General features: G+C 39.4%; 1 long non-coding RNA gene across 1 annotated transcript; it reads left to right on the forward strand.

The window, feature by feature from the left end:
* The first annotated feature begins 14,337 nt into the window (after nucleotides 1-14,337).
* Nucleotides 14,338-17,097, forward strand: LOC138135412 (uncharacterized). Its single transcript, XR_011160972.1, has 2 exons — nucleotides 14,338-16,853; nucleotides 16,912-17,097. It is a non-coding gene; the product is annotated as an uncharacterized lncRNA (long non-coding RNA).
* Nucleotides 17,098-18,763: the final 1,666 nt, after the last annotated feature.

Genomic DNA, 18,763 nt, shown 5'->3' on the forward strand with positions numbered 1-18,763 from the left:
GAAGTATTAGTGATATGTATTTTTTATATTCTCCGAAGGATCGGTTTTCTGTGCAAAAATCGTTTTAAAGCTCCCGTCGGCACCCGCTCGAGAGGTACCTGAATTAGAGTTTTCCTGTGCGAATGGTAATGAAACCACATATTTACCCGTCTTTGATCGTTTATGACGGTCAACAAATATTCGCTCACAGAGAGCGTCATCTTGAGTTATTACTGTTTCCTTTTCAAAATAGTGCAATTCCCAAAATTTGTTAACCATCTGTTCAAGGGCGGGTTCTACAAAGTGACATGAACCGTTTTTTTTGTTAAATGGAAGAGGACTGGTTTTTTGGATAGCATCATTGTTATTAATTGTTGAGGTGACGGCCTCTTGGACTAACCTTATCTCGTATGATTTGAAAACACACGTGTTATATAAATAACCATAAAATTGTCTGATTCTGGTATCCTATAATAATTATTGTTCTATACAAACAAAAGGGATAGGTGTAACCTAACACAGAATACGAAAAAGTTGGATAATAGTAACATTTATTTAAATTATAAAGATCACAGATTAAAATATGTGCCTGCATAACAATAATAAAAGTAAAATAATATTGTTATAATGTAATTTATGGCTATCAGACTTTCATCATCCCTGTCCCTTTTGCAGGTAGTCTTAGCTAAAATATAAATCGGGACCAGGGGTAGTGAATGGTCTATTTATTCGACCGGCGCAGCGGCAGAAATAAACAAACGACGTAGGCGTTTGCGTCTTGGCCTGACGATTTAACCAAATTTTGAAATGACATTGACGACCAAAATTTATTGCTCGCGACAGTACATATAGTCCATTCAAAAATCAAAAAACCACCACCTGTTGCTTTAGGTTCGTAAAATTTAAAAACCCTAGGTAGTTATTTTTTCTTACTATACAGGCTGGTCCAACACTTACCATTTTTGGGATTACACGTTTAATAATTGTCCAAAAATTCTGAAACTCGGTAGGCACAATCTACAATTAATATTCTATGATTGAGCATGATCAATTTTTTTCAATTAAATTTTTGTAATGGAGCTAACTTTATAGCGATTTAATACCAAATTGGTCCAAATATTGAAAGTTTTTTTTTGCTCTACTAGTTACAGAACTCCTCACCTTTTTGATTTATCCACTTCCGACTTTGAATTATAATTAGGTAATAGTGAAAATTGCGATCAAATATCAAGTTAAAGAAAGCTGGAATCCAAGACCGTTTATGGTAGAGCTGAATAGGACAGCTCGTAATGTGATGACCCCCCAATAAATCTTTTTGACGCAGGGCTGTCGGCTCCCCCGAAACCATTTTTCAGGTCAGTACTGGTGAAATTCCAGTTTATGATAGAAACGATTCGCAGCAAGTAAAGGATTTTTCTTTAAATGAAAAATATATATTTTAGAAAACTGAATATTGAATAATTTCAACTTCATTACGTAATTTATTTGAAACTTTCTTCAGAATGTTTGCCGAAATTGCTAGGCGTAAAATAGTCGAGTTCGGCCCTGACAGGCTAAGTACCTGCAGTTTGGCGATGGGGTATTGTAAATCTTACTTCTGGTTTGGTTTGTGATTAGGCACTTAGTGTAACTGCGTCATAAATTTCTGTCAGTTGTGCGGCACCTTCTTTAATTGCAAATAAATCGGCAATGTGATGCGTTTTAATTTTTTTTATTTTCAGATTTCTGTTTTCTGTATTAGTTTGAACCTATTTAGATTAAAAAATTTTTTTTGAATTTTGATTAATTTCACTTTATCGCCTCTTGACGCGAAACCCAATTGATAATAAATAAAATAATGGGACAGGCTTATAGCTCCATAATGTGTGTCTCTTCCTAGCCAAGCGAAAAATTTTTTCGATAGTTAGAAACCGCGTAATCGCAAAAATGGTAAGTGTTGGACCATCCTGTATGTTTGTAACTACGGTGCGATCTCGGGTGCGATCAATAAATCGAGTCGGCGTGTTACCTATGGCAACCCATGCTATAGCATAGGCTCCAAAGCAAACTCGAATTATTTTTTAAATGATCGCTCGGTATAAATTATGACATCCAATAGCTTTGAATTTCGTTCAAATTGTTTTATTATTGCTCAGCACGTTTCATTTATTTATTAATTCTTATTATTTTTACTTGCCCAGAATAGAATTCACACGAACCCCCGATAAATTTGAGTAATTTGACGCTTAATAAATACTTAACTTCAAAATTACAATTCTCACTCAATTTTACACTAGACAGCGTTGCCGATAGTAATTATCGAGGAAAATGCGACGTTGGTGGTTTTTTGATTTTTTAATGGACTTTAATTGCATAAATCTACATAATATATCGTTTATGGACTTTAGTTAACGGCAACTTTAATAACGGTGTCGTCATACGGCCCAATGTCGTCAGTAAAATGATGCACATTTAATAATCAAACAGTTATTGAATGCGTTGAAGAAATTACTAAAGAATTAAAAGATTTTAGATCAGATGAAAATTTTGAAAGTGTAATTAATTCCGCAAAGGAAATGGCAAGACATATTAGATGTATATCCAGTAGTTACAGAAATTCGAAAAAAAAATGTTTGATTATGAGGCGAATGATGAACCAATCAATAACCCTAAAGATAATTTTAAAATTACGACGTGATCAAGAATGACTGAATCTGAATCTGTTGGTATATTATAACAATGAAATTTGGCAAGTTTGAAATTTACCATCAAAGATTCATTTTTAATTGCATAAAGACGGCCGGCAGGCGTGTGCAAAGTGTGCGACCGCACACGGTCCCGCGGCTTGAGGGTCCCGCCCCTTAGAGGACTCCGCACTAATAATTCCAACAGAATTAAACAAACGATGTTTTTATATTTAAATTAAAAAAAAGAAAGACATTTTATGAGCGCCTATTGTCGGTTTAGGGATGCCATAAGAAACAGGGTGCTCGCATTGCTTATCGCCGGGTCCTTTAGAGAACACCGACGAAGACCTCCCGCCACCGGTCAGCTAGGCTAAACACTTGTGGTTGTGGACTTGTGCTTCTACTATCATGAATTAGGGGGTATATTTATGGTCATGACCGTTTCCACTTTCTCTTTTCAGAGTAAAATTTGGAAACATGTGTTTTTAAAAGGTTTGAAAATATAAGAGGTAAAAGTTAAAAGAGTAGACGAATAGAATAGAACTTTGAACGGATCTTCGTTCGGGAATCAAAGAACCTAGATTATACTGATGTTTGTTACGATTTTTTCATTAAAAAGCACGAAATTTTAATTGATACTCGTAGATAGGTATAGAGGGCCCCCGCGCACACTTTGCACACGGCCCCGCAAATGTTTACGCCGGCCTTGCATAAACATAACCGATATAACCAAAAACTGTTAATGTCGTGTCAAGTTAAAACATCCGGTCAGTGCCAATTATGAGACAAAGAACACCGATGTTTTTCAATTGTTTAATTGCCAACAGACTCAGTCATTGTTGATCACGCTGTATTTTAGACACTACTCTCTCAGGAAAGTAACGTAAATCATTCTTCATTTTTTGCATACCAGTTGACCAGTTCAAAAATACGCCTCAATCATATAAATTTTGTGCTCTGTACTGAAAACCATAATTCAAAAACTGTCCGACAGATTTTGACATTCAAAAAATGATTAACAAAAATGCACGATATAGCTTCGACAATTATTTGAAAATCCATTACCACCTTTGACCAAGATAATTTTTGATATCCCGATAATATCTATAGAAAATGAAATTAAAGCCATAACTACGTAATTGCACCTTGCAAGAGTGATTGTTATCCTAATGATGTTTTACCAATCTATTTTACAGTTTCTTGAAATAAATAAACTGTTTTGTCTGTCTAGTAGTTTGCAGATGGCACTGGTGACATTGGAGCTAGTAATTGACAAAATATCCGTCCAAGCTATGAGGACGCTACTGTGCAGTGTTGCATTAGTAGTGTTGCACTTTGAAATCATAAACTCAAAATGCTTTTTTTGAGGAAAAAAAGATTGTTGCAGTCAATTATTTGATGTAAATCTTCTTTTTATTATATTTACGAACTGTACAATGGGTTTTTAATTTTAGTTAATGTATTTTTGCTTGATTGCGAATCGTCATTTTTTTATTTTTTTATGCAAAAACTGTACATTCAAAATCACTCAAAAAAATGGAACACCTACAGAAAGGCTATTGTAACCTGATGTTGGATTTTCATTAAGATCATCTCATTTTTAATATAAAAAATATAATGTGGTTAAAAACATGGTTTTTCTAATTTTTTTAAGAAACTGTACGGTAGATTTTTTTAAAATTAATCTTATATTAAGCTTGAATTATTTGTAAGCGCTGGTAATTTTTTCAGATTTTTTGAATGTTAGGTAATTTTTTTCTTGACCATAGTACTATCGGCGCCATCGAAATGTGAACGCCAAATTTTCCTAGTGTGTGTTGAAGCATCAATCATAGGCGTGCGTTAATGTGACAGATTTGTGACAATTTTCACAAACATAATTAGTCAACAGATTTAATTTATTTTTAAACAATATACCTGCCACGACACTTGACCGATATAGGAAAAGCGAGGGCTGTTGCCAAACTCGACGAAAATTGTAATAGAAAGTTATACATAGGTAATAGAAATCTTTTCTTAACTTCTATACATATAGTACGCCAGTGAACAAAGTTTTATTTAATGTAGAACAAAACAGAAGACGTTTCTATGGCACCAGAAATTCGTTCACATTTCGTTGGCGCCGATAGTACAACCTTAAGGCAGCAATTGTTTTTGATCGTGACGTCACAGTAAAGGCTTCACCGAAAAACGAATTAAACCTCCAGAATTTAATAAAAACAGTAAAATTTTTGGTTAGCACTCTTTTTTGTAGTAGAACGATGTGTTTAGGCTTTACAATTACTGCCTCGTGGAGTAAAATGCCATTAATGATGCGAAAATTGTCATTTACAAGTGAGGTTAAGTTTGTGTATTTATTGTTTTTGCGTAATTTTTACCTTGTGAATCATTTAAATAACACCAAATCACAACAAATGCTCCTTACAACTTAATTATATGTGTAGCAAATATAGTTTCAACTAAATTGCCCTTACAACGACTTGTAATCACAAAAATGTTGATAGGGTATAAAAATACTTCCCAGGTTTCAACGTCTTTGCGACGTTCGATGAACAGTAAATACCCTGGTATCAACTGAAACTATTATATAAACTTGCCACCAAGCTTTTGCTTATCTCACAATTTTCCATAAGAATGATTAAAACACCGTATTTGATACTTTCTGAAAATGTAAGCAAATGTCAAATTTTGACGTTTGGCCTTCCTCGTGACGTCGCACGCTGTCTGGCTTAAGGCCTGGAGTTCGAGATGGCAATGATAGTACGCAACGCTTTGCGGTTTTCATTTAAGATTATTTTGGCTTTCGGTTTTGAACCTAAATATGCTGAAGCTGAAATGAAACTTATCGACGAAAATTGTTGAAGAATAAATAAAAAACGTGAGCTAAATACTTATTGAAAGGCTGAATAACATGAATTGATGCCAGTGTGCAAATGCCTTGTGGACGGGGTGCGTTTGCTGCTGGGAAAGCGATGTTATTTATCAATTTAAATACGAAAATGTATGCATTACATGCATTTACATTGCACGATAGTTTTGATCATATCCCTGGTTTTAAATCTGGATACCTTAAAAAATATGATCAGACACAGTACAATTTTAAAATGTAAAACAAAGACTGAAAAAGAGATATCTGGAAGTAACTAATAAATTGTGGCGCAATTTAGATTACAAAAATTTTATCTCTTGGATAAATTATTGGACTTCTATTGACCGTTTCAACAGGATTGTAATTCCGGCATGCGTTGTTGCACAATTCGGGAACGCTTTCCAGAAGCGAATGGAAATACTGGTTTCAAAGAATACGAAAAAAATGAACAACCATAAGTAGATTAATATAATTATTCATAAATCATAATACTTACTTAACACATGTACGGTCGGTGAACAAATAAAACTGGGACACTTAAAATTTAGTCTATGTAAATCAGACCATTGAATTGTCAATATATTTGTTAGTGTCTATATTATAATATGTCATACCAAAGTCAACCTATTTGTGATAAAGCCGTAATTAAACAATGTAAATTTGTAAATTTTGACTTATGTGATTGTCATTTTTGTCCCAATAAGATCTATATTATTATGATAAAATAAATTTGGTAGTCTACTACAACTGTTTATATACAGCTTATATACAGTTTATATTCGTACTTTCAACTCTAACTGAGAATATTTACTAACTAATGAAAAGTAAACTAGACTAGAAAAATTATTTTATAATAAATGTTCTGTGCGCCTACCGTTGGCATTTAAGCACATTTGAGTACGCCGGTACCAATTTTCATAAACATAATTCAGCATTCCTGGGTTTTTACGAATCTGGTTCGCGGCGTCTGTTACGCGTTTCTGGTGTTGGCCTTTTGTATTTATTTCAACTTCGTATACCAAATCTTTCGTGTGGCCCCAAAAATTAAAATCCAGAGGGGTTAAATGGAGGATCGGGGACGCCATCGTATTGGAATCAGTCAGAACCAACCTCACATAAATGCAGATGGAGCTCCACAAAAGTACAACGGGACGGAAGGACTCCTTCAGGAAAACGCTCGCCGTATAGTCGCCTTGCCGGTCTTGAATTACCACGTGTTTGCCCATAGAGTAAATGCAAATCGGCGTATTCTTGTTTTGGGAATTTCATAACTTTTTGAAGGATTCGCAAATTTAAAATTAAACTTGACAAATGTCATACGTGTTACAGGTACCGTTGCTAAATAAATTGCAGCCAAGTAACCAGAATTACCTTTTTAAAACCGATTAACTCATTAGCGTACAGCAAATTTTGACCAAATTTTGAATTATTTTTATCTCGAAAACGAAAAGACTTTTATTAGAAAAAATTTTTGTGTATGAGTTCTACTCATCGTCACCTATTACTGGATTTCTTCTGGCAGGTTATATCGGGACCACCCTGTATAGTTTGTTTTTTAATGAAAGAACCACGACCTGTTGATTTAGGTTTGCAAATATAAAATTTTACTAAATTTAGGAAATTTAATGATATCTGTTGGCTATACCAGCCAACGCCTGTCATTTTTAAAGTACGCAAACTCGCATCTAAAATTTGAACGTGTTATTAAAAATGCCTCGGAAAGTAAGACATTTATTAAACTTTTAAGTTAGTTGTTATTAGTTATTGTTAACTTTATTAACATGCTGCGCTTCTAATATCTCTAATAACCTCAATTTCTATATGATGAGATTTTTCACCCTAGGTCAAAAGTGTACAATGTTGTCAGCTCTATTTTAGGTGTAAATTGCGGTGTTGTGGTTCTTTGATTAAAAAACAGACTGTATCAATCAAAAATAAAAGTAAAAAAAGAGAGTGTGTCGTAAAGACGCACGATAGAAGTGAAACTTTTGTATTACAGAAAAATCAGAATATTGTAAATTATCACTGATAGATCCAAGAGGAGGTGGCTGAGCCGAGGCCGAGGTGCTAATTGCTGGTTCATTGTCTTTATTATTTACACCGTTTTTTTCACATTGTGAACTGTCACTTCACTCGTACGTTTTCGCTCACGCCACGCTCTTGTTCTTTCTGCGCCTGACTTAAGCATATTTACAACAAAATTGTATATTTTAACGATAACACTAAACAATATCGAAATGCGTAACTCATTGTTCATTTTTAATTAAAAGAGAGGACATTATCGATAAATGCCGTGAGTGTGACAAAGACAGAAGTATACACAATTTTAAGGGATGTTTGTATCGTGCCAAACAGATTAATTTACATAATTAGACTCCAAATTAAGTGAGATGGAAATATTGGCTCAATCGTTGTGCGAGACAGTGTTTACCCCCACCACTTCGTCACACAAAAAGGTTGCCGATCAGAATTTCAAACCCTCCCATAAAAGGTTTCACTTCAATAAAAATAAAAAGATTAGTTAATTTTTTGTTTGTTTCACAAACCGGGACAAGTGTTTTTCTTTGGTTTCGGCTACGATTGGTTTCGTTATTTTATAAAAATATTTTTAGGAATCCTGAAACAAACATTTTGTAAATTATTGCCATCACTGGATTTGTAATTCAACATATTATTTAGGTTAGGAGATCGGTTTTCCACTGGTAGCTCTTTTTTTCGTATTTATTTTTGAAGTGCCATTGTTTAGAAGATTTTGAAAATTGTACGTCACCACCTACAACGGCTACAACTTGCCTACCAACGTTATAATTATGTATTGTCCAAAATTCCAAGAATTGACCGAATATACACGCCATGTTAAGAAAAATATATTCTCTTAGGAACATACTCGTATTTGACGCGAACACTCACGTTATGATAACTTTAAAAAGTAAAGTGCGATCAATTAAAAAAAAAATCGAGTTTCCTGGATTGTGCTATTCTGATGCTTTGACTGGTTCAAACCACCATTTTCGCCTACTCTGATTTTTTTTTTATTCGATCGCTCGGTACTTGTATATAGTCCATTTTTTAATTATACAGGGTGTTAGGTAAATGTCCGACCAAACTTTAACCCCGAGCTACTGGCTTCATGTAGAACTCGGAAAAAATATTTAAAAAATCCTATGTCAAAAAATAAATTGACATTTAATCTTTGAGGTAATTTTTTTTTAACTGCTTTTAGTCTTCTACGTTGTCCCACAACCTCGTAGGTAAAATTTCGGCATATTTTTAAAATACACCCTGTATATCGTATTTTATAAAACGTACGCCAATACGAAGTAACCTCTAGGAAATATGCTTTAAAACAAGAAAACCGCCTCCAACCTTCATCGTCCTCGTCCTACGAGTACAAAAAGGGAAATCGTAAGAGGCGTAGCTTGAAAGGAGGATACAAAAAGTTGTCCCCCCGATAACGGCCCGTTTCCTCGCAAGATCACGTTATCTCTTGGACGACCAACCAGTTCTAAAAAAAAGAAGAGGAGACGAAATTACCGCTTTCCTCCGATCGTGAAGAAGGGCCGGAGATGTGCGGGGGTTATGGAGGCGTTCTTCCTGTTGAGTGGGGACGGCGTCCTTGTGATCCGGGAAAGGAGCTAATCCGCCGCGCGATTGGAGTCGATTCTCCCTGACCGCATCCCGGCGGAACGTGAAAGGAAGTGGGAAGAACTCACCGAAGAGGAGACACCAGGGACATGGTTCTGGACTGACGCGTCGTGAAAAGAGAAGAGGACCGCCGTTGGAATCGTCAGGACCGAGGCAGGTGAAATCCTCGAAAGAAGGGAGATCTGCGACTGCAGGATGGCTACCCGACGGATATGACTGAGCTGTACGCGCTGGGGATCGCTACTAAATCTGTTGCAGCCCGACGAGGGATTGACATTATTATTCGCAACGGACTCCAAAGTCGCACTGGACATGTTGACGAAGAGAAGAGGAGGAACCGCGCACGCCATCCACAAGGAGTTGACGAAGATCGACAGAGAAGGCTCGGCTGTGAAGTGTGGTGGTATTCCGACCAAAAATGGGGAAGCCAGAGGAGATTTCGGAAGAGCGGACCCCCATGTCTAGGAGGATGCTCAAGGACGAAGCGACAAGGGGTCCATGGCGAGGTAACAACTGGAGTGGGACCAGGGCGAGACGGGAAGGATCATCCACAGCATCATCGGGACAGTAGACACAAGGTTACGGGGGTGGAACCACAGGGCGGTGTGTCTCCCAACGGGTCATGACCCATTCAGGGGGTACCTCCGGCGGTTCAACTTATCCGAAACCACAGGTGAGTGTATCTACTCCACAGGTGCACGCCCAGCAGGTCATAGAAGACTACGAAGACCACTAGAGGAAGGAAGCCAGGAAGGAACTGAGAAGACGGCAGGAGGCCATAAGGGGGCTTCTCCTTCCGAGTGATCGGCTTGACCAAAGACGAGAAAGTAAGGAACTTCAACAAGTTTGCGGAGGAAACAAAGATGGGGGAGGAACTATAGGCACGAGAAGAAGGACAACGAGGAAGGCAAAAGCAATACCAGTTTCCTGCGCTCCATCTCCCGTACCACGCCGTCGAATTGAATGCGTTCCTGACGTCCAGTGGTCCGCGACGAGATTTCTCGTTTTGAGCGGTTTCCTTCCTTGTGCCTCCGCGATATCGAAAACGCATCCGGCAGCCGTGACTGTAGACCTACCCTTCGTAAAGCCATGTTGCCTCGCGGAGAGCTACGCCTCGCCCTGTAGCTCCTTTGTTATCCTGTCGACCAGGATTCTCTCCAGCTTGCCGAAACCATCCCGCATGCAAATGGGCGGATGTGCATCCGGATTGGTCGGGGTCTTGTTCGGTTTTGCAATAAGCATCAGCCTTGTCTTCTACCTTTCTGGGAACGTGGCGTTCCCGGCGGTATGACGTCAGGACCAGCCCTTTCTTTCTTTTTATCTTGGCCGCTGCCCGTTTCATCTTGGTCAGATTCGGACAGAACAGGAAGACGCTCGTCAGGAAGAACCCAAGGCTCCGAATGGGAAACGGAAACATCCGGATCGAGGAGGCTGTGAAGTACTTGGGGGTGGTCATCGACAGAGGTCTCCTCTGGGTGGAACACGCCAGGTACGTAGCAGGGAAGGTGATGGCGGCAGCGCACAAGGTCAGGGGAGTGGCGGTCAGGATCTGGGGTACGGACCCGAGGACCCTGAGGGAGATTTACGACGGAGCCATAAGACCGGCACTGTTGTACGGCGCGGGCGTCTGGGGCAAGAGGTCCGAGGACACTCGAATCCAGAAACGTCTACGGGCGGCACAGAGGTCGTTTCTCCTGGGGATCACCAAGGCTTACACGACGTCGTCGAACGTGGCCCTCGAGGTGCTGGCGGGTTGCGTTCCGCTACACATCGAGGCAGCATCCGCCCACTCAACGTGGGTGGCCAGCAAGTCTCGCGGTTTCGAGGGTAAAGCCGTGTTTGCGGAGGGGACGCATCCGGCGGAACCCGACAGAAAGTGGCACGAACTCAAGGAGGAGAGGATAACAGGTACATGCTTCTGGACGGATGCATCATGCGAAGAGGAGAGGACCGCCATCGGAGTCATCAGGACCGAACAAGGAGAGATCGTCGAGAGGAAGGGGCTGCGACTGCAGGATGACTACCCAATACATATGGCTGAGCTATATGCGCTGGGGATCGCTATTAAATCTGTTTCAGGCCAGAGAGGAACGACCGTGAACTTCGCAACGAACTCCAGAGTGGCGCTGGATATGTTGACGAAGAGGAGAGGAGAGACAGCGCACAGAATCCACAAGGAACTGATGCGGATCGAAAGGGAGGGATCGGCAGTGAAACTGTGGTGGTCTTCCGACCAAAACAGCGGAATCGCCGAAGCAGACAGGATGGCGAAGAGGGCTAGAGAAGAACCCGAGGAGTTTCCGGAAGAGCAGGCACCCACCACCGGGAGAATGCTCAAGAAGGAAGCAACGAGGGCAGCCAAGGAGAGGTGGCAGACCGAGTGGGACCAAGGAGAAAAAGGAAGGATGACACACAGCATCATCAGGGAGGTCGACAGGAAGCTTCGAGGGTGGAACCATAAGGCGGTGTGCCTCCTGACGGGTCACGGCCCGTTTAGGGGGTACCTCCGGAGGTTCAACCTGACGGAGACAACAGGTGAGTGTATTTGTTCAACAGGTGCGCAGGACACGGCCCAACACATCATTGGAGAATGCGACGACCCAGGGAGGCACGAGGCAAGAGAGAGATGGAGGAGAAGGCAGGCGGCCACAGGAGGGACGTTTCCTTTTCAGGTGACCGAACAAACCAAGGAGGAGGAGGTGAAGAACTTCAACCGGTTCGCGGAGGAGGTCAAAATGGAAGAAGAAATGGAAACCAGCGGGTAAGAGGGAGTCATAACAGGTAACACACTAACAAACGTAAGTAGTTAGTTTTGTATCGTCAGCATGTGGAATGAGTGAGAGGGAGAGTAGGAGAGAATGAGAGTATGAACCCCGCTAATTTTTGGAGTGTGGTTTGTTGGGATGGGTTCCCTGACGGTGGTTCCGGTGGAGAACAGGAGAGGGAGCGGAGCGGCCTAACGTCCTCTGGGCAGACAGGCTAGGGGTAGCCCCAATAGCATTACCATGCCCGTTTCATCTCTTCGGGTGTTATCTCGGAGGCGTCGTGGCGCGGCTCCAGCGTTCCTTTCGTGCGTCGGGAAGAGTTTCTTCACCACCGCTTTCCTGAATTCAGCGTCCATTTGCGGTCGCGCCTTTCTCAACTTATCGGTTAAGATCTTGTAGCCGGAGCCCCCTAACACACTTGTCCACCTCCTCGCAGATTTGCTGCCAGTTCTTTTCCTTGGCACGCGCGATGACCAACCCGAGTTTTCTCTTCTCGTTCTTGTATACCAAAAGCTCTTGGTTTGCTTCCTGGTCCTACCTCCTTTTGCCCCTCGTCGCCCGTCTTGTTGCCGCGACGCAGGTTGGTCCACTAGTAGGCTTGCCTGCCCAGCCGGCCACCTGCTCTCCTCGGGAGGCACCTATCGCACACTTCTGTAACCATCCGGACCAGCTCTTTCGCGTCGTCTGGCTGCTTGTTGATTCCACGACGACGACTGCAAACTTTTCTTCGTCATGGGCGCTTGGGCGCCCAGCTTCCAACACTTCACCTTCTCGGTTGTTCGGTTCGCCCTTATGAACTCCCGTAACTCGTAGCTCAGGTACTATTACGACCCAAAGGGGCCGGCCACAAACAAACTCCAGTTGTCCGGATCCGAGAGCGGGACAGGAGAGTGAGGCTCAGAAGCGCGGGGAAAAAAACAACATTAATTTGTCCTGGTACAGGGGCGGCTTGCCAGATTTCGGCACCTCGCAGAGTGCGGTACAGTGGCGTATCGCTCGCTCTCGCTGGTCGGGTCAGTGGGGCCGAGAAAATGGTCTGAGGTGGACCGTACAAGATTTTGGCGGGTGTTCTGGCAGCCTGGCAGAGCTCTTCCGGAGTCGGGGCTCCTCTTCCCTCGCCGGCGCGGTGCCCGGTGGTGTCTCCACGACTTCACGAGGTGGTGCGGGGTTGGTGGTGAAGACGTCGACTGCATCTGGGGAAGATCCTGAGACGATCTGGAGAAGGTCGGAATGTGATCTGAGGGATCCTGCGAATCCTAAAGATTCTTTGAGAGGATTCTGGTTGCGAGAGCCGCCATTTTGGTGTTTCGAGATCGTACTTACTTGCGTCGCGTTTCACCGTAATTGATCCGTCACCTGAACGTTGTCGGGCCCGATCTCGCAGCGGATCGCAGTATCTGCTTCCGGCGGTTCGATTGATCGGTCGATGGACCTTCGATTCCGGGACGCTTTCACACACAAAACGCCCGGACTCTGGTTCGAAAAGGGTAAGACGGGGTGGTTCGGACGACTCTTGACGCTGAAAAGAAGGAAAATCTGCTGATGCGATTTGCGTCGGCGCTCTCCGCGAGGGTGAAACGATTTTGGTGGGGCACAAGTTAGCGAGCGAATTTACCGACCGATAACTGCCTGTGATCGCTTATCGTTTCCTCTGGTGACACTTCCTACCGCACGATCCTCCTCACAACATCGGCCGTCTCGAAAGTCACAGATATTATCGAGCTGCTTCCACCGCGAACGAAGGTGGGCTCACTGCCAACGTTCCTGATGGTCAAGTCGTTTAGTGCCGAACACTCCGCCAGATACCTTACTGCTTTGAGTAGATCCGCCTAAGATCTGTCACCCGAGTCTATAATTACCGCTTCTGTGTTTCTCTCTCGCGTGCCACTTGACTCTTTTCTATGTTCGGGTGGTACGGTTTTTCGATTCGTTTTAGCGGATGTGAATGAATATTTCCATGTCCACGTCCTCGTCCTTGTATGTGTAGGTACTCCACGAGCTTCCGTAGTCGACTTTCGGTAGTCAGATCCAACACGGAGAAACTTGTGCTTTTCAAGCCTCTAATCTACATGCTCTTTAGCTTCTCCAGCGTGTCCACCAGGCGTTTGACGCTTTCCTCCTCGCTGCCCCGCTTCCAGAGGAAACAAAATTTATGTTGTTATTGCTTCGATAATGGGCTTGTCCTCTATCTTTTCGGAAACATGTTATCGGCTTTTTAACATTCCATTTGCTTTTTCAGCTGGATTTGTGTTGGGCGTCATCATATTTTTAGGTCTGGGCTGAATGAACTGCAGATTTATGGAATAATAAATGTGACGGTTCAGGTACTTACTGTTCTGCGGCATATGTTGGTACCTGTAGTCTCACGTGTATGGTGATTTCGCTAATGGCATGTGATATTGCAAAATTCGACCACTGCTTCCTACCAACCATTGATATGACCCAGTGGCCTAAAACTGGAGGGTCACATATATAGTTGACTCAAGTTGCAAAAAACCACTGGACATTTGCAACAGCATTTTTTCAATATTTGTGAACCAAATAAAGGCACAAAACAACCAGAAAATCATAGTTTAGATTTAATATTTTCCATATAAGCACAGTTTTAAAGTAATTTCAAATGACTAATGCCATAAAAGTGCTGTTGCAAAGGCGAAGTGGTTTTTTGCAACTTGAGTCAAGTTTAACTTATGCATGGGTGTTATAGTAGGGGATTTCAATTTTTGTTTTTATGGTAGAGACCATGGTGTTAACGGTAAATACCTCAACAATACCTAAGTACCACAAACCATTAGACTGGGCTAGCATAAATGATATAGTTTATCTGTTTGCCTGTGTTCGAAAGGGTGCAGGTGTACACAGCCTAATGGTTTATGATTTGACTATTATTTTATGTTCGAGTGTAATAAAAATCGTAATTAGTCAAAAACAAAAAGTTAATAGAAAAAATAATTATTATTATTTATGTTTTCCAAGAAAATAATAATAAAACTCTTCAAGCTTGCACCTGAAAATTTTCAAACTCACACTTGACATTTGTTGCTATTTGTATTCCAATTGTTTTCCACGGCACACTTGAAAATTTCGTAATAAACTGAACCACAATTAAAAATTGTTTTTTTTTTTTCAGTCAGCTATGGACCAAATGATAACTTTTAATACATCGTTAGATTCAGAAAAAAAAAACTTTATCAGACTGAGCCTAAAAAACTACATGTGTCCATTTAAAAAAAAAAAGTTGACTATCGTAAGCTACTGAAAATAACGCCAAAAAAAATTATTTTATGGCTGCTTCGTAGCGCATGAAAAACCATATCTTCGGTTTTTTTGTTCATTGAAATCGGATAATAAATAAAAAAGTTATGGGTTAAGGAGTTTTTTATCAAACAGCCTGTATAATTGAAATTTTTTAATAAACAATTGTCAAAACGTTATCATGTTGGTATGAGCCAAACAGTGATTTTCATGATAATACGATTAGTCACACTGAATGTCAACATTTTTTAAATCTAACTGAGCCTGCGCCCTGACGAGCGAGATTTTATTTCAAATTCAAAAAATATTTCCGCTGATTTCTCATTAAATTTGTTTTCAAAATGAATTCGCGGAAAACAGGTCCGGGAAGTGAAATGAACAAAACCTTAACTATGATTTGGTGTCAAATTGTTATACAGCTGGTCCATATGTGCACATTTTGGGGTGGTACAGAGTGGTTTTTTACTTAAGGCTCGCGTTTACCTGAAAGAAATTTCGAACTTGATGTACAGTGGGTCCTCTATTTACAAATTTATATTTTGGTCAAACGGGTCAAACAAACCGAGAGACGCAGGTACCTTGAATTAGTCACAGACGCTCAGTAGGGGGTAGAGGATTACGATCCTGTCCAGTTTCGTACCTAAATACGGGGATAAAATTTTGTGTTGGAAAGACAAGTCCTACAATGCCAAATCTGAATTGGCTGCACTGCAAACTGTTGTTTCATTCCATTTTATTATTTATTAGCTGACCCGACAGACGTTGTCTTGTCCAATCCAAATTTCAGTAAATTAGTTTGTGATGATGATTTATTTTCTTCCATTAAATTTGAAATAACAATGAATCTCAAGGTGTTTTATTTACATTTCGATTGCAAGATCGATGTTCAAGTGAACAATCCGATAGCGAAATAAATTGGTATAGAAATAAAATAATTACATTTGTTGGACAGATCGCGAAACAACAGAAAAGTAAAAACGGATGTAATTTTAATTTAGGCCGGAATGCGTTTTTCCAGATTTTTCTCCAAATTTTCCAAAAACATTTTTTCAATTGAGTTATTTCCATCCCGGGAAGAAACCGAACAAAAAAAAAATCAATTAAATATGTCGTTAGTTATGATCGAGAGTGCATACAAAAATGATAATTTTTGAAGTTTGCCCTAATTTTCCGACTTTCCTTTGTAATTCTCCCGATTTTTTTTTAACAAAAGGAACTTTAAATTTTATAGCTATTAAGACAACAAGGGTTTTATAGACGATTTAAAAATCGAGATCGTAGTTTAAATCAGAGCGACCGCAGGGAGCGAGGATTTAATAGATCGAGATTTTTAAACTATAAAACACGCGTTGTCTTCAAGATTTTTTCTAACACTAACATCTTATCAGAAATTTTAATAAATTCAGACATTATTCGAGGCGCGTCACAATTCACAAAATGCGGAGGTTGCCGTGGGTACTATGGTAATAATATCAACAAATTTGGAAAAAAACAATTTTCATCGTTGAAATGTGCCAAAACGTTCCAGAAGAAATAAGAAAAAAGGGGCAACTTGTTACCAATGAAGTCTAAAAGTGCATACGAAAAGGTGTATGTTTCGTTTCAAGGCCGGAACAATAAAAAAAGCATCACGGAGGTAACGGAAGATGTCATTTTGGCTTTTCTTGATATGGAGTAAGTGTGTAGAACTTAATTAAAAGTTAATTCACACTACGGCAAGAATCATTTGAAGAAAATGTAAAGATTGCCAGTTTTCGATGGCCGGGCACTTGCATTGGATGAAACAGCAGAAGTTGAAGAAGAAGATGTTAGAAACAAGAGCACGAAGCTAATGTGGCAGTTCCAATTCAATAATTGTACTTTTCACTTTTGTGATAATTACTGTAAAAATGATGAATAAAATGTTACTTGAATAATATGTGTGAGCGTATTTTATGACTCTATAAGATACGTTGCTATTGACGACGTGTCTTATAGAGAAAAGCGTATTTTATGGGAAACATAAGGTGTGAGCTCAAATGCACCATGGAAACAGTATAAGATATTAGTGTTAGAAAAAAAAATTAAAAATATTGAGCTAAGAATTTGTTTTAGTATTTTTTTGTAGGTACATAATATACCTACAATTTGATCGTATAGGACATTTTTCTTACTTTGAAGGTCCGACTAATAAAACTATAATATTCACCAAATACAGGGTGCAGCATTGTATAGTTGTATTTTCCCAAAGTATTACGATTAAATCTGCATTTACGCCCTGCAGATGAGGGAATGAATATTAGTTCGGAGTTTCTACCTGATTTGTCAAGAATTATGAATGACACAAAAATGACCCTTATGGTAAAGTATTTTTAAGGTAAAATTACAATGAAACGGTTGGTTTCATCTCGTGTCCCTTCGGTGAATAATTGAATATTATCGGTTTATTAGTTAAAAAATTTGCTATAGATAAAGTATAGGATTATATTATGTACTCGCAAGTAACGATTTTTATTCTTTACTTATTCTGTACTTGCCCATGTAATAGTAATAGTATACTATTATTTCATACTTGAAGTCTGTATCTGTCTGTATCATAATTTTATTGCAAAAATAAAAAATCATATTATGTATTTTGTGAAAATCGCATCATCTTTTTTCCTGTGGTAATGGCCGTTGCTATTGTTTTTTACAATGAGTATTTCCTTCATGTGTTTAGCAACCAATTGCGTGACAAATATTGACCAATCAAAACGAGAAAACAAAAAATAACCCGATAAAATTTCTCTAAAATGCACATGTGCAATAATCTGATAAAAAATGCCGGTACCTGATTTTTTTTTTATTTAATTATTTTGAATAAAAAGGATTGGAAATAATGCGTTTGTTTTCATTCTATTCAGGAAATAATCAGCCGTATACCCCTCGTGCAAAATTTTAATATCGGCAATTTTTTTGCTAATGAACTCAAACATCCATAAATTATTCGGTCAGAAGACCAATTATTATCAAATAAAAGCCCTCGACTTCGTCTCGTGCTCTTATTTGCTAATAATTGGTCGTCTGACCTCATTTATGGATGTTTTCGTTCATTAGCAAAAAAATTTCCGATAAAAAAATTTGCACTTGGGATATAATATGTGATTATTTCATTCATCATCATTTTCGACCAATCGTAAGGCTTTATTTTTTTAATTACAGCGATAATTTTTCGATAATTTTTTATTGTCCTTCAAATGTTTTTTTTTTTTTAATTTTTAAGACAACGGCGAATACTAGTGTCACATTTTTTATTTTTATATCAAATGTCAACATGAGTCGTCAACTTCTGACGAGCAACTTGCAACCATTTTAAAAAATGACATTCGTGGTTGCTAATCAACTTTCGTATTACAACTCGATCATTTCGAAGCACTCAAGTGAATATTTTTCGACTTTTGCACTTTTCAATGTCAGATTTGATTTGTATAAATAAAACAGTCTCTGATACTGTTATAACTAACCTACCGGACTCAAATGGATAATGTAATCGAACATCTACCGGACAGTAAAAACTAAAATATTTTAAATCGTGAATTTTGACATAAAATAAAGGAAAAAATTGT

The sequence above is a fragment of the Tenebrio molitor genome, chromosome 7, assembly GCF_963966145.1.
Source record: "Tenebrio molitor chromosome 7, icTenMoli1.1, whole genome shotgun sequence".
NCBI lineage: Eukaryota > Metazoa > Arthropoda > Insecta > Coleoptera > Tenebrionidae > Tenebrio > Tenebrio molitor.